A 15,697-nucleotide genomic window follows, 5' to 3' on the forward strand; every position below is an offset into this window, starting at 1 on the left:
CACATTTAGTATGTTGAGTCAGGACTCAACTTGATTAGCTGTATGACCTTGACTATAAAACGTAATTCATTTAGATTCCTGAAATCACTTAGCTTTGTTGTGTTCCGAATCTAGCCGCATTCATTAGCATTTAAAAGAAGTATCTTTTTCATTAGTACTAAGATCGATTAGCCAACTTAAAAAAAAAAAAAAAGCCAACTTAGATTTGTTTAAAATTCTAAGATAACAGTATTAAGAACCTAGGGACGTCCCAGCTTATCTACACAAACACCCACTCTCGCGCGCGCGCACACACACATACCCACACCAACACCACAAATTTGGTACGCCTTTTTTTATTTTCCCATGTCCTCACCACCCCCATGGGAAGCCCTCATTGGTAGCACAGTGGTTTAAGAGCTACAGCTGCTAACCAAAAGGTCCAGCAGTTCAAATCCACCAGGCGCTCCTTGGAAACTCTATGGGGCAGTTCTTCTCTATCCTATAGGGTCACTATGATTTGGAATGGACTCGATAGCAGGGGGTTTTTCACCACCCCCATATAAGGAATAAAACAGAGGCTCATATTATGCAAGAATGTAACAAAGGTGTTGTTACCTTGTGGACAAATCTTGGCAAGCAGTTTTCCCCGTGGAGACTTTGGTCACTGTGGTCTCTTAAAAACAAACAAAAAAATTCCCTGGAATTTCGGATATTTGGCGTGGATCAGTCCAGTGAGTTGGAACTGACAGTGGGTTTGTTTGCTTCCATTGGGTTTGCTTGGTTCCATCGTAGAATCAGTCTTAATGGTTCAGGCATTTAATTCAGGGATACGCCCAAGTAATTTCTTTTTGACTTCTGGATACTTGTTTCTGTTGTTGAGTAAAGGTAAACTCATTTTACAACTTATTTACATTTTGTATAAATTCTTTATTTTTCTTCTAATACTTTTGAACAGGGTTTTGAATTATATGGATTCAGGAGAGAAATTCTATATTCACTTTATCTGTCAGGTGTTCAGTGTGAGGAAAGGAAGTTTTGAATATGGAAGTTGCATTTTTTTTGGAAAGCTTCCTAGTTTAGGTGTGAGGACAAGATTGGAGGTTTATTTATTTATTTTTTTGGGGGGGAGTGGAAACTGAAAGGATGAGAATGGATATTTCTTTGACTATATGTTGTAACGTCATGTGCTGTAATTGAATTTTATCCCCTCAAACACCTCGAAAATGCATTCTACCTGTGAAGAAATGGAAAATGTAGGGGTTCATGCACAATGGCCCTAAGAACCCACAGTGAATAGAAAGTGATGGAATTTGAATGTCTGTCTGATGGTTTTCAGCCCTATTCCACTGGCCCATGCTACACTGTAGTTCCCATAAGCCTGACCATTGTATCTTATGTAACATGGACCCTTGAGAAAATGGTTAGCCTTCTAACTTAGTAACATCTTCAGTATTCATTTAGAGAGAGTTGCACTAGGTTCTCCAATTAAAATTAGTTATCATGGAAGACATGTAGCCTTTAACCATTTAATCAGTAAATACATTTAAGTCACCTGCGGATTACCGGGGATTCTTGTCATAGTTCTACTCTGTCCTATAGGGTCGCTATGAATTGGAATCGACTCGACAGCAATAGGTTATGGGGTTTTCTTGTCATAGTGCACATGAACTAATATGCTTTTCAAGAATAATGACAATGATGATAAGGGTTATAGATGGACGTGTGTTGGTTTGTCGTCTTTACGTTGCTCCTTATACTTCACAGGTGGAAGTAATCACCCAAATGCCTTAACTTAATTCTGGCTTTTGGGGTGCTGGTCAAGAGATTCTGGTAGGCTCTTTTCCAGCTGTGAAGTTAGGGTTGCCTAACTAGCAATAAGCCAAGTACTAAATTGTGAACCTGTTTTTGTTTTCTGCCTCCATGTAGGATTCATTTACAGATAGGGGTGGCTGCCTTTAAATACCATCCTAAGTACAATTTCAGTCCTTTGTTAAATACTTGAGTCATCATGACAGAAGCTTTGAAAGCTTATCACTGAAACCCTTATTTTGGAACTGAGAAGGATCTTGGAAAAGTTAGTGCTCGTTCAAGGTCACATGGGCTGGTTAGTGGCTCAGTGGAAACCCAGGTTATTTCCCAATAAAGCCTCACCCTTGGACACCCCCCTCATGAGAGAGAGAGAGAAATAATCACAGAATGACTGATTGAGTCAAACTCCTACTTAGTGTCTGCAACTTAAAAAAAAAAAAAAATCCTACCATTCTTTTACCCTGGGAATAATTTTTGAAAATCTAGACTTGGTTCCATGAGGTCCTCCCCCCTCTCCCTCAGCCTCTTGCTCTTCTGCCTTCTAACCCATCCCATGGGCCTCTCTTTGGGAACTCATCAGGTACTGCCTGCTATTACCTTGTCCATGTGTCTACTTTTCCCCTCAACATATTTCTCTTTGCTTCCTAAATCATATGTACAGGGTTTCCTTCATATGCCAAAGAATAATTGGCATGCATTCATAGTGTCTTTCCTCATAAAGCTGAATTTTAGTGTTGTATCCTCATTTTCCTCCTCAAGATGGACATTGGTGCAGGGGCAGGGGGCTGCAGATAGAGGGTACATGTTAGGAAAGAAAGCCAGGTGGTTTTAGACTTGACTTTGAGAGCGGCAGAGGGAGATGCTGAGACTCTGGGTGGAACAAATAGTTAATGTGCTCGCTGCTACCCAAAACGTTGGAGAATCTGAATCCACCCAGAGGCATCGCAGAAGAAAGGCCTGATGACCTACTTCTGAAAATCAGCCGTGGAAAACCCTGTGGAGCACAGTTCTGCTTTAACGCACGTAGCGTCTCCATGAGTTGGAACTGACTCCAAGGCAGCCGGTTTCAAGGGAAGTGCAGTCCAGCCTCCTGCCCTCGAAACGCTCCAGAGTCTCTGAAGGTCCAGCCTGGACGACGTGGTGGGGGTGTAGTGGGTGGGGATGAGCTATTATGCTATTAGCAGGTGTTATGTGGCTTCTTGGTTTGAAGCCTCCATGAAAATAATGCTTAATCTTTTTCTCTTGAGAATCATCGTCGGTGGTATTTGGGCCCATTTAGAGGATTTAAAAAGATCTGTAAATTTCTGAAATAGTCTTTCAAACAGGGGACTTAAGTACTTAAGTTGTTAAAGCACACTTCATATAAAGCTTAATTTTGGGATGTTTGAAAGTGATGCCAGCAATGTAAGCTGTTTTTGTGAATTTGTATCTGGACAAATTGTGATAAATTTAGTTTTAGGTTAGACACGGTTTTATTTTCATTTTTTAAAAAATTGTATTTTGTTGTCGTTGAGGATATACCAATATACACAGCAAAACACACCAGCGGTTTCTGCGTGTACAATTCAGTGATACTGATGAGGTTTGCTGAGGGCGGCAACCATTCTTGCCCTCCTTCTCTGAGTTGTTCCTCCCCCATTAACCTATTCTCACTGCCCTTAAGGTGCCTATCTAATCTTTTGAGTTGCTGTTGTCGCTTTGATCCCATATTGATAGTTCTTTATTTTCACATTGAAAATGGTCTATTTAGAAGTTTTTTTTTTAAAGTGGAGATAATATATTTTTCCAGAGAAACCTGCAGTCAATGACTTAGCAGATTTCATAGTTGCTTTTAATAATTAGTCATGCAGATTTAGAAATGAATACATTCCTTGAACAAACTCAGATAAAAACTTTTCTCTGCTTGTGAAGAAGTATGTTAAGAGAACACCTTTTCCAGGTTGAGCTGTCTAAATAACAGGTTTCCTGGATTGCCTCAAATCAGTTTACCCGTTTACAGCCCGTTCAGAGCACCATTACCACATAGACTAATACAATAATAATAAAAAAAAAAATACAATAGGGAAGTTAAATAGTAACAAGGTCTGTTTGGGAAAACAGTATATTGAAATGGAAAATCTCAGCAGCCACCCACCAACTGTGAGAATGTCCCTGTTCATATAAAAGAAACGGCTCCTTAGAATTGTGGGTCTTCAGAGTCATTTCCTAAGCTTCTCTGAGCTTGCTTTGGAAACCGCAGAGGCCTTAGGAATATTTGCTGTCTTTGACCTTTACAAAATATTCTCGGGTGTTTTAATGGAGGGTAGCCACATCTGTGCTTACTTTGGCTTATTGAAGATGCCTGGGGAAAAGAAAAACCTAGAGACCTCAGTGATTTTAAAGGTGGGAAGATTTGCAGTTAGTCTCTTCTCCACTTGGGTGTTTACTAAAGATATTAGTATGACTAATAAGCTGACCTGGAATTTTCTTGCAATAACTCATTTTTCTGAGGAAAAATGAAAGAATCTCCTTACAATAGTAGTGACAGGAGCTTCTGGGGTTTTTCGTGATCACCCAACCTCAGTGAATACCATTCTATTGACGGAAAGTTGACTGTGGTGTTAGTGTTTCTTCAAGTAGCCCTGGAGATCTTTTGTTGAGACCTCCAGCTCTGATTTCTCAGGACCCTCCCAACTGGGCTTTAGAAACCTGGTTCTGGACTTTTCAGTGTTTGCTTTTCAGACAGATAATAACAAGTGTTTGTTCTGAAGTTCTCTGGGAGTTTGTTAATACAAGATTGATGGTGGTTTCCCAGATAGGTGTTTCTTTGTATACTACTGCCTGGTTGTTCTGTATGTTATCTGCCTTCATCCAACTCAGTGGTTGACTAATGAAAAGTCTTATTGAAGGTTTGGTTATTTTTTCATTGGCGTAAGAGACAAAGCGCATGTACGCCTGTGCACATACACAGACAAAACATTAATCACTTACCAGGTTCTTCTCCATCTTTTCTCTTCTAACTGATTTTATTTCCACTGTCCAGAGAACTTGGCATTGATTTCATTTGTTTTAAAGTCTTGGGTGAGTAGGTGGGGATGGTCAGAAGAGAACTCAACTTATCACAATGCAGAGAGAAGTAACTACAGGAAGGAAAGATAACAAATGATTTTGCTAAGGTAAGAGTTGTAGATGGAATGAAACTCGTAATGGGAAAGTGTTGTTAATATTTCTAAGGTATTACGTTTAACTTACTTCGAACTTCGAATGCAGACAAGTGAACAAAAGAGTTAAAAAAAAAATGAAATGTCAACAAGCTTAACATCTTCCCTACCTCCAGCCCCCCCAAATCATGTTGATTAGCCCTTCCTGCTTTAAAAAAAAAAAAAAAACCACTTTGTTGCACTTTAAACTTCAATGCTGTCAATAGCAACCCATTCTTTTACTATGTCCTTGTATCCAGCAACAAATACTACAATATTAAGGGGAGAAGGAAGTGGTGGTTAGAGAGAGCAGTTGGCAAACTAAGGTTAATGTACTCCTGTGGCTAAGAGCTTGGCTGCTAACCAAAAGGTTGGCAGTCCGAATCTACCAGCCACTCCTTGTAAACCCTATGGGGCAGCTCTACTCTGTCCTGTAGGGTCTTTATGAGTCAGAATTGACTTGATGGCAATGTGTTTAAGGCCACCCATTAAACTTACTCTCTTTGGATAAGAACTGCTACTTGTAGATCTTACTGCTGTGTTGATCCCCATTGGCTAGGTAGACGACGCAAAGGAGTACCCTTAGTCACGTCTGTAGTGGGCTTGCCAAGAATTTCAGATAATAGACAAAGAAGTCCAGAATGATGTAATACTGCAAAAACTGTTCCTGCTGTTTCTAAGGCGAGTGAAAGGAACGCAAGCTAGTTTTGAGTTGGGCGTGATTCCTGTTGGGAGATGGTGAGCAGTGGGGGAGATGCAGTGTTTTTTTTTTTTTTTTTTAGACCCCCTAGGGTATTATAGACAGTTGTTAATATTAGTGGCATACAGCATGGCAAACCTGCATGCCCTGACATGTTAACAAGTGTTTGCCTAGTTTACCTGGTAGAGAAAATATCTTAAATGATTGAACAAATGTTTTAGAATGCTAGCATGCACGGTGGTTCCAGGGTGAGGTTTAACAGTCTGGGGAAGCATTTCCATTTCAATTGGATTCTGATAACATATTTAACTACTCCGCCAGCTAATTAAACTGCCCTGCCTTTCTAAAGGGAGAGGCATTTGTGAACAGTAGCCTTTCTTGTTAAGCACTGTTGTGGATGGTAAAACCCTTCTTAAAAGGAAGAAATGGCTGTACTTACAGGGGGTTTCAGCAGGGTGATTTTGCAGCCAGGTAAGTCCCATGTTCCTATGCTCTTGGATGGGGAGAGGGGAAAGTCACTTCTGGGTTCTTTGGAGGGTCTGGCTTCCCCTTAGCATGGGCAGGGTTCCTGGTAATTGCAATACAGGAAGCAAAACTCCCTCGTTCAAGATCAGCAGTCAGTGACTCCTTGTTTCTGAGCCCTACCACTCCCTCTGCAGAATTTTTTAGGGGAAAAAAGGAGAATAGAGCATGAGAGGAGGAAGGGGAGGGGGAGGAGAAGTTGGGAAGAGACACATGCGGTAGAAGTGGTACAAAGGCAAAAACCAGCTGCCATCGAGTCAGTTCCAACTCATGGTGACCTCACATATGTCAGAATAGAACTGCTCCTTAAGGTTTTCGTGGGCTGATTTTCTGGAAGTAGATCGCCAGGCCTTCCTTTGGGAGAAGGACATCAATGCTTTATTCCTGTTTCACATTGGGAAAGATGGGCCCCTGTGCCAAATGCTGCTTCACTAGTACCTGCCCTCAGGAGGAAGGAAGGGGGCAGATTGGCAACCGTTGAGCCCCTGGTTTATTCCTTACAAATCCATGTGAGGCAATCATACCCTATACCCGTTGCCATCAAGTCGATACCAACTCATAGTGACCCTGTAGGACAGAGTAGAACTGTCCCATAGGGTTTCTAAGGCTGTAATCTTTATGGAAGCAGACTGCCACAGCTTTCTCCCTTGGAGCGGCTGGTGGGTTCAAACCATTGACCTTTTTGGTTAGCAGCTGAGTGCTTAACCACTGTGTAACCAGAGCTTCTGGAGGTAATCATTAGGGCCCCCATTTTGCCTATGAGATGCAAAGAAGTTCATTTCCCCAAGATTCACATAGCTAGGAAAGTTAGAACCTAGTCTGGGATTCAAAGTCAGGCTTTTCATGCTCCATTGTACTGGGATTGGCCAAGGGATCATGCAACTACCAGCCTTCTTTTTCGTTTCCTGGTGGTCATGGGGACGTGAATGAGGCCTCAGGATCCTTTTCAACACAGTGATCTAGGCGCCTCTGCCAATCAGTAGATACTAACGTGGTCATGCCTGTTCTTCATTCCATCACCGTATATCATGATGCGTTCCCTCTGCAAGAAGACTTTCCCATTGGGGTATCCGCATACCCAACTTTTACAGGAGAATGAGTGAAGAGAGGAAGATTAACTTGGTGACTGCAGTGTGAAAACGTAGCCAGTCTCAAATTTTCTAAATTAAAATAAAGTTATTTTGGGAAGGACCATTTAAAAATCTACCAACGATGGCAATGATAGAGAGTGCTTCTTGTTCTGGAAAGAAGTGTTGACCCAATGTCTAGGCCAGTTTAAAATCCTAATCTAGCATCCATGTTTATTGGTAGGAATTTACCAGACACTTACCTTGGGGCAGGTTTTACTAAATGGAGGGCTTGGAGTTGAAGACATTGGAAGACAGAGGCTGTCAGAAAAGTAAAATGTGGAAAGAGTGGTTGGTGTTTAGCTAGAAGGTATATAGATACAGCTGGACATGAAGGAAGGGAAGTTACAGGTACCAGGAATCATATGAAGTTGATGCTTAAGGGAGTTTTTTGGGGGGCTATTTTCAACAAGTGTTGATGTGGGTATGTCTATAGTTAACACTTTTGAGAGGCTGTCTGAAAAAAACCGGTTAACAACTTTGTGGGTGTAGACTCTCAAATAATTCAATCATTGCTTCTCTGTTTCAGATTTCAGGTCACATCATGTTGTGTTAACTATGGCAATAAAAAATCACTTCATTAATCAACAGTAAAATTGAATAACAATTTTATTTTACTCCACCAGGTGAACCCACTGGCCCCCAATGTGAACGTTGGTACTGTTTAATAGTTTTTTATGAAAAGTTCCACGTGTGCATGGTTTTCTACCTTAGAACATGTGATGTGAGTGACTGTAGAATTTAAAATTTTTAATTCTTTAGTTTATGCAAGTTTGTCTTAGCTAGTGCAGCTGTAGCACAAATACCACAAATGGGTGGCTTTTGAGAATGGAAATTTCTTTTTTCCAGAGTTCTGGGGGCTGAAAGTCCAAGTGAGGGTCCAGCCTGTGTGATCCCTTCCTGATTGGTAGCCCCGGGTGCTCCTCGTTTTCCTTGGTTTTTGGCGATCCTCACATTGGCGTCAGTCTACACCAGTATATGCCTGTCTCTGTCTGATCTGCTCTTTCATAACTCAGAAATGTTTAGGTTTAAGGTCCACCCTACACTGATAGGACCTCAGCTGGTTGATTGATTAGATTGCACTGTGGCAGGTGATCTGTTCTACTCCAGGCCAACTGATTTAATCTCATGGTCATATCAGAACAGCATATGGACAGGATTTCAATCCGTATTTTGGGTAGACACAATTCCATCCATCACAAACTTGTATTTTGAAGGCAAACGCAATGGTCTCCTTGTAGGGCTCACTTCCTTGGTCAATAGCACCTGCAGCCACTCATGCCAGAAAACTGGGCATGTCTTTGCTAATTCCATCTATTGCCTTTCCTGGGTAACAAAGCTCTAGCTATTCTACCTTGAGGAACCCTATGGCAGAGTGATTAAGCACTTGGCTGCTAACCGAAAGGACACCTGTTCAAACACCCCAGTTGCTCCATGGGAGAAAGAAGTGGCAGTCCGCTTCCATGAAGATTACAGCCATGGAAAGCCCATGGGGCAGTTCTGCTATGTCCTATAGGGTCTCTATGAGTCAGAATTGACTCCAATGGGATATCTCTCACATATGTCCATTTCCCTACTCTAGGCCAGGGATTTAGTTAAAGCTTCTATTCCCTTCCTGGATTACTGTGCTAATACTCGTCTACGTGCAAGCATGGCATTTCTCTGTCTCAGACCTGATATAACTTTCTGTTACACTTAGAGTTCACTGTTAAACTTGGAATTCAAATCCTTTTCTGATCTGAAAGGTCTGGTGTGTTCATCTATCTTCCTCTTCAACTTCCTTTTCACACTCACTGTCTCACCCACCCTCTGTTCTCCAGTCACACCTCCATCTTTCAGTTCTCCCAGGGCTCCAAGCTCTTTTCTACTGTTTCTTCTGCCTGGAATACTCTTTTCTCCACTTTATAGATCCCCCTAGTGCAGGTCTCAGCTTAAATGCCACTTTCTCTGGGATGCCTTCCTGATTGCCCCTGCATCTCTCGAAGCACTTGGCTTTTTGGTCTATCCACTTATCAAAGTTGATGTGATTATTTAACGTTGTCACCCACTCTAGATGAAAAGACCCAGGAGGCAGAGGTATGTTGGCTTTGTTGACCTATCATAGTTGCCTATAACAGTTTCTGGTACCTTCCAAAGCACTCCATATGTGTTCAACATCAAAGGTTGCCTACGGTACATTACACTCATGAAGGGCAGGTTACACATGTTTTCTGAAAGTCACCTTTGGCAGCTGAAATGACTTCCATACATAGACATTAAATTTCACGTCCACTCGTTAGTGCTTACTATGAAAATGAATATCTAATAAACTGCAATTAGTGCAGTTACATTGTTTCCAGGCTGTCGCCTTAGTAGTAATTGCTCTAAAGCCCGGAGACTTTACAAGCGGACAGTGCTAATGGTTCATGCAGGCAAGCTTCCTTCTAAGGTAGAATCTCAAATGAAGACTTAAATTGTGCATTCTCTGTGGGAAACAATATCACATGGTGGAACCTTTTCAGAAATACACCACAACGTGTAGAAGCTGGAGCTGATTGTAGCTATATTCCTTGTCCATTCTTTCAAGTCGTTGAATGTTGGGGGTCTGCTCCAGATTGGTCATTATTGGGCACCTTAACCATGGCATATAGTAAATCGGGCTCTGTGAAGTCAGAAGTATCAGGCCACTAGACAAACATGCGGCTTTTAAAGCTTTATGCATTAGGTGACTGGGAAATCTAACGAAGTAAAAGTGAATTTAGCCCGGACTCTGCTGTGACTGCTTAACTCTAAATTGTGAGTCCCTGGAAGCTAGGACCTTGCTTAGTTCATCTTTGGACTTCAGCTTCTAGCATAGAAGCTGCGGTTGGCCTGGTAAAGGGCTCATTGCGTGGGATGGCAAGTTTCCTGGCCCTTTGACATCACGCTGTGCCGATAAAGCATATTGCAGAATGTCGTGCTTTGCAATACTTCCGTATGCGGGAACTAGTTCGTAAGGAACCTTTAACTGAGTTCACGGTGTTTTTTTTTTTTCTTTTCTTTTGGGTGGTGGGGTGGGGCATAATTAATACACAGACAAAACCCAAACCTGTTGCTGTATAGTTGATTCCAACTCATGGCGACCCCATGTGTTACAGAGTAGAACTGCTCTAGAGGGTTTTCTTGGCTGTGATCTTTTTATTATTATTATTGTGCTTTAGGTGAAAGTTTACAGCTCAAGTTATACACATATTGTTTTGTGACATTGGTTGCAGTCCCCACAATGTGACAGCACACTCCTCCGTTCCGTCCCGGGTTCCCTGTGTCCATTTGTCCAGTTCCTGCCCCTTTCTGCCTTCTCATCCTGCATCTGGACAGGAGCCGCCCATTTGGTCTCGTTTATCTGATTGAACTAAGAAGCATGTTCCTCGTATGTATTATTTTTTGCTTTGTAGTCCTGTCTGATCTTTGTCTGAAGAGTGGGCTTCGGGAATGGTTTCAGTTCTGGGTTAATAGCATTCAGGGGTCCCTCCAGTCTCTGTCAGACCAGTAAGTCTGATCTTTTTACATGAATTAGAATTCTGTTCTACATTTTCCCCTGCTCTGCCTGGGACTCTGTTGTACTCCCTGTCAGGGGGGTCATTGGTGGTAGCCGGGCAACACCTAGTTCCTCAGGTCTCAGACAGGTGAAGTCTCTGGTTCATTTCTTGGCTGTAATCTTTACAAAGCAGATCACCAGGCTTTTCTTTTGCAGCACTGCTGGGCCGGCTGGAACCACCAGTTTTTCGGTTAATAGTTGAGAGAAAACCATTTGCTTCACCCAGGGACCTATAGGTAGGACATTTCTGATTTATTCCTCCCTCACTGCCCGTTGTCATGTACACCTTGATGACTACTGTTCATTTTTCCTTGTCCCAGCCCCGAGTGTCATTGGCCTTGGTTTGAACAAAGATTATGAGAGATAAATATTTTCATGTCAACCCCGAGATCTCTTATTAGGTCAGTGTTTAGTTTTTTCTAAGGCTGACATTTATTGATGGGATTCTTATTAAATTAAAAGAAAATGGCTGTAGTTTTCACAATGATATGAAATTGATTTTTTTTTAAAGTAATCTGTAGTTAAGAAATAATAATACAGGGTCCCAATCAAACCAGACCCGTAGCTGTCAAATCAACTCCAATGCATAGTGTCCCTATAGGACAAAGTAGAACTGCCCCATAAGGTTTCCAAGACTGTAATCTTTATGGAAGCAGACTGCTACATGTTTCTCCCACTGAGCGGCTGGTGGGTTTGAACCGCTGACCTTTTGATTTGCAGCCAAGCGCTTAACCACTGCACCACCTGGGCTTCTTAGGGTCTCAATAAGCAAGCCTAATTCTAGCAGTATGATTTACTCATTCTGAAACATTTCTAGTTACTGATGACCCTTTTTTTTTTTTATTGTGGTAAATATATATGTAACAACATACTTGTCATCCAATAATCTTCACATGTACAGTTCAGTGACGTTAATTACGCTCATCGTGTTGTCTAGCCATCACCCTTGATACCTTGTTCACCACTTTTTACTTTACTTGGCTTTGCTTTTACATATGAAAAGTGTATTTTTAGTTGAAGTGGTTGCAGGGTTTTAATTCTTACATGTATGAGCTGAGTTGGAGTATAATACATTCTCACACTAGCTGCATAATTTATACCATAAACAGTTGGATCTAACAACAACAGCGTTTTACTATTAAGTTATTATTTTGTCTTTAAATTGTTTCACTTCAAAGTAAATTCAGTTCATGAATTAGCCAATGGCATTCTCTACAGTGGCAACTCCTTTATCTCTCTTTTCCCTAATCCCCCTTCCGCCTAACATACGAGAAGACACTTTCATAGACAAGGTTTAGGCCTGGGGATCTAAAGGAACTAGCCAACAGGAAAGGAGAGCACAGCCCTGGAATATCCAATTCCTAAAGTAAGATCAGTCTGGGCTAAACTGAATAGTAGAATAGAAAAAGTAGCCTGGGTGGTGCAAACAGTTAAGCACTCAACTACTAGCTGAAAGGTTGGTGGTCTGAATCCACCAGAGGTGCCTCAGAAGATAGGCCTGGCGATTTGCTTCGGAAAGATCACAGATCAGGAGGCAAGTGACTGGTGAGTTAAGAGCCCTAAATATGGTCTAAGATAAAGAATTACCTGCCTTCTGATTTTTCACGTACCAAACTTCAGGCTTTGTTTGGAAGTCTTGGCTCCTGTTGTACAGTATATACTTGGAATGTGTAATTAGCCAGAACGATATGGTATCAGTGGCTGAGCAGGACTTTATGGCACACACGTGTAACTGGGGTGACTAATATACCTTTTATTGTGTAGTTCCAAGCAGTTCACTAGATGATATTTTCCTCTTTTTTTTTTTTTTTTTTTAACCCTTCTCTAACATGACTCACTAGGGTTGTAGCGTCATTTTGGTTTTAAAATTGGGGAATCCAAACAGAAAAGTTGCTATGGCTGGAATGCGGAAGCTCAAGAGATGATTGGCATAGAATGTTTAGTTTCTGCCATCTTTGAACTCCAGGAAACGTTTCCCACAGGCTTCAGTCTTCCGCTGTTGTGGGTACCTGTTCCATTCACCTTGAATTGTGTGAAGATTTTTCTATTTCTGCTGTATAAATAAAGCTATTAGGTTAGACACGCAGGGTGTACATTTATACTTTTGAGGCCATACGTAAAAAAAAAAATTATCTTGTATAGTTAAAAGGAAGGTACGAGCACTGCTTTTGTGAAAATCCATTGTTTATTGAAAGATCAGTGGCATTTGTAACCTGGTTTCTTAAGACTAAGCTCTTTAAAAGCAGTTCGAATGGCTGAAAAATACTCTCCGAAAGTATGCTGAAAACTTGTTTTTGTGCATATGAATTAGCAGCTGATGTGGGGTTTATCTCCACTATTAAATGCATTGTGGGAGCATCGAAACCTCATCAAAATATAGCAGAAGTACTGTTTATTAATTTTTTCTTTTTTTAATGTTTATTTACTGAGCTGAGAGAGGCAATGACAGGTTTCCCTCCTTTAAGGAGCTTATGGTCTGGCAAAAGGAGACAAGTAGACCAGCAATTATGGTATTGGTACGCAGGTGCGTGGGGCTCCTGTGGAAGGACAACGTCGGGGCTGTTAACCAGCAGCGAGTGCATTAAATTGATTACTCAGACCAATCATTACGGTTGTTTCTTCCCTGTTCTGCTGTCTCTCAGTACATAAACTTCTTTCACGTGACTAAGCCATCTGAAATATCCCAAGTTCAATTGGCTATTATGTAAAAAGTTTCATGTAAATATCACTTTTGAGAGTATGGGAGAATTCAGGATTGAATTAATTAAGTTCAAAGGTCTTAATTACTAGATAGAAAAGACATTGGCATATCTTGAATTCCTATCAAATACCGAGTACTTTGGAATTAGAAAGTAGAAGAAAAGCTTTCTAAGAATAGCTAGTTCTTAAACTACAGTTAGCGTGTGCTTATATCTCAGGCCTTATCCTTACAGGGACTGTCAGACCTCTTGGGGAACTGTCCCCTGCAGGTGCTCCCTCAGGCCAGCTTACCTGTGTTAAGACAGGTTGGTCAGCTGAGGAAACAGAGTTAAGAGTTGCTGTTGCTCCCATCTTCAAGATTCAAGATTTCAAGTCAGATAAGTCTGACTTTGCAGGATCGTGAGTATCTTTATTCTAGGGAAGGTACTGCCTGAATCCAAGGAATGAATGGTCTTTTGTCCTTTGTTCCAGGGGAAGATGTAATCTCTAGGAAGGCAAGCTGGGATACCTATAAATCTTTTTGAAATCAACGTGACACACCGTGAAAAAACGGTATCTCTACCAACAAAACATTTTATTTTGATAAACTGGCTTTGGGAAATGTTAGTTCCGAAGTTTCTTTGGTGGTTTGGTAAGGTGCTAGTGCTAGTGCCAAAGTAGGTAACAGCTCATTTTTCCATTAATGTTTCGCCATAAAACGCACTGCCGTCGAGTCGATTCCGACTCATAGCGACCCTATAGGACAGAGTAGAACTGCCCCATAGAGTTTCCGAGGAACGCCTGGTGGATTTGAACTGCCGACCTCTTGGTTAGCAGCTGTAGCACTTAACCACGACGCCGCCAGGGTTTCACCATAGGAGTTACATTTCCCTACCCATCTAGTCAGTTATACCTGTGGCTTTTGCCCTAACTTGTTGGGTTCTCATGACTCCTGAATTGCAAATAGATTATAGAGGTAGCTGGGACTCTTCAACAGGATCTTTTCTCTTTGAAATGGAATGTTTTTTTCTGAATTGAAGGATGGGCTGAAAATCTGTTCTTAATATTAACTGGTTGCCATTGAATTGACTCCGACGTGTGGCCCATGTGAAATGTTTCCTGGAGTTCAAAGATGGTAGAAACTAAACATTTTATTCCAATCACCCTTTGAGCTTCCTCATTCCAGCCACAGCAACTTTGCTGTTTATATTCCCCAATTTTAAAACTCAAAAGATGCTGTAACGCTAGCAAGTCATGTTAGAGAAGGGTTAAAAGGATCATAGATTTATGGCAGCTTGGTAACCTATCACTTATCATTCTGCTAGCCTTCACACAGCACTTGGCCCAGAGTAATTGCTCAGTGTGACCTAATGCATTCATCTTTGAGGCTATTCTACTTCTGGAGAGACTAAAAACCCATTACCCATTGCCATCAAGTTGATCCTGACTCCTAGCAACCCTATAGGACAGAGTAGAACTGCTTCATAGAATTTCCAAGGAGCGCCTGGTGGATTTGAACTGCTTACCTTTGGCTAGCAGCCGTAGTGCTTAACCACTATACCACCAGGGTTTCCCTGCAGAGATTAGCAGACATTAATTTATTATTGCATGTATGTAAACCAGTGTTTACATTTGTGGGGATCTTGGCCAAATCATTTCTTGGCTGATAAATGAGAATTATTTATTCTCTGTTGCTGTTCTCTCCTGTATGGTTAGATGGCTAGTAAATATGTCCCGAGAGCATGGCCTAAGAGTTTAGTTGTTGTCTCATTGTTTAGGAATACAGAAAAACTTTAATAAGAGGAATTAAAGATTTATATCAAGTCCTCCTCATAGACCCAGATACCCAAAAGTTGAGTGGTACAAATGTGGTGAGTAATATACTTTTGATCAGAGCTCTATCTTAAAAAAAAAAAAAAAAAATTCTTAATAGACGGCACCGCTATAAATCAGTCACAGTTCTAAGTATCAAAAAAACTGCTTGTGCTGCTGTGCAATTGCCTTGAAATCTTCAAAAGCTGGGATTTCTCTGTATACCTTGCAGGCTTGCAAATGGAATCTGCAGGTCTACACTGAAGTAAACAACTGGGAATTCTTCTTGGAGGTGGGGTATAAGGAAACTGATAAGACTCTGATTAGGGAC

At 41.3% G+C, this 15,697-nt stretch overlaps 1 protein-coding gene across 2 annotated transcripts in view; it reads left to right on the forward strand.

Annotated features, from left to right (window-relative positions):
* The window catches only part of BASP1 (brain abundant membrane attached signal protein 1), a 70,834-nt gene that overhangs the window by 7,017 nt on the left and 48,120 nt on the right, over positions 1-15,697 (forward strand). Inside the window, exon 2 of one of the 2 annotated variants that reach the window (XM_064270810.1) lies at positions 11,032-11,111. The exons of the other annotated variant lie outside the window; for it this stretch is intronic. The gene's annotated coding sequence lies outside the window, so the exon portion shown is untranslated. The remainder of the gene's footprint in view (positions 1-11,031; positions 11,112-15,697) is intronic. 2 annotated transcript variants of the gene reach the window in all.

The sequence above is a fragment of the Loxodonta africana genome, chromosome 2 (assembly GCF_030014295.1).
Source record: "Loxodonta africana isolate mLoxAfr1 chromosome 2, mLoxAfr1.hap2, whole genome shotgun sequence".
Classification (NCBI taxonomy): domain Eukaryota; kingdom Metazoa; phylum Chordata; class Mammalia; order Proboscidea; family Elephantidae; genus Loxodonta; species Loxodonta africana.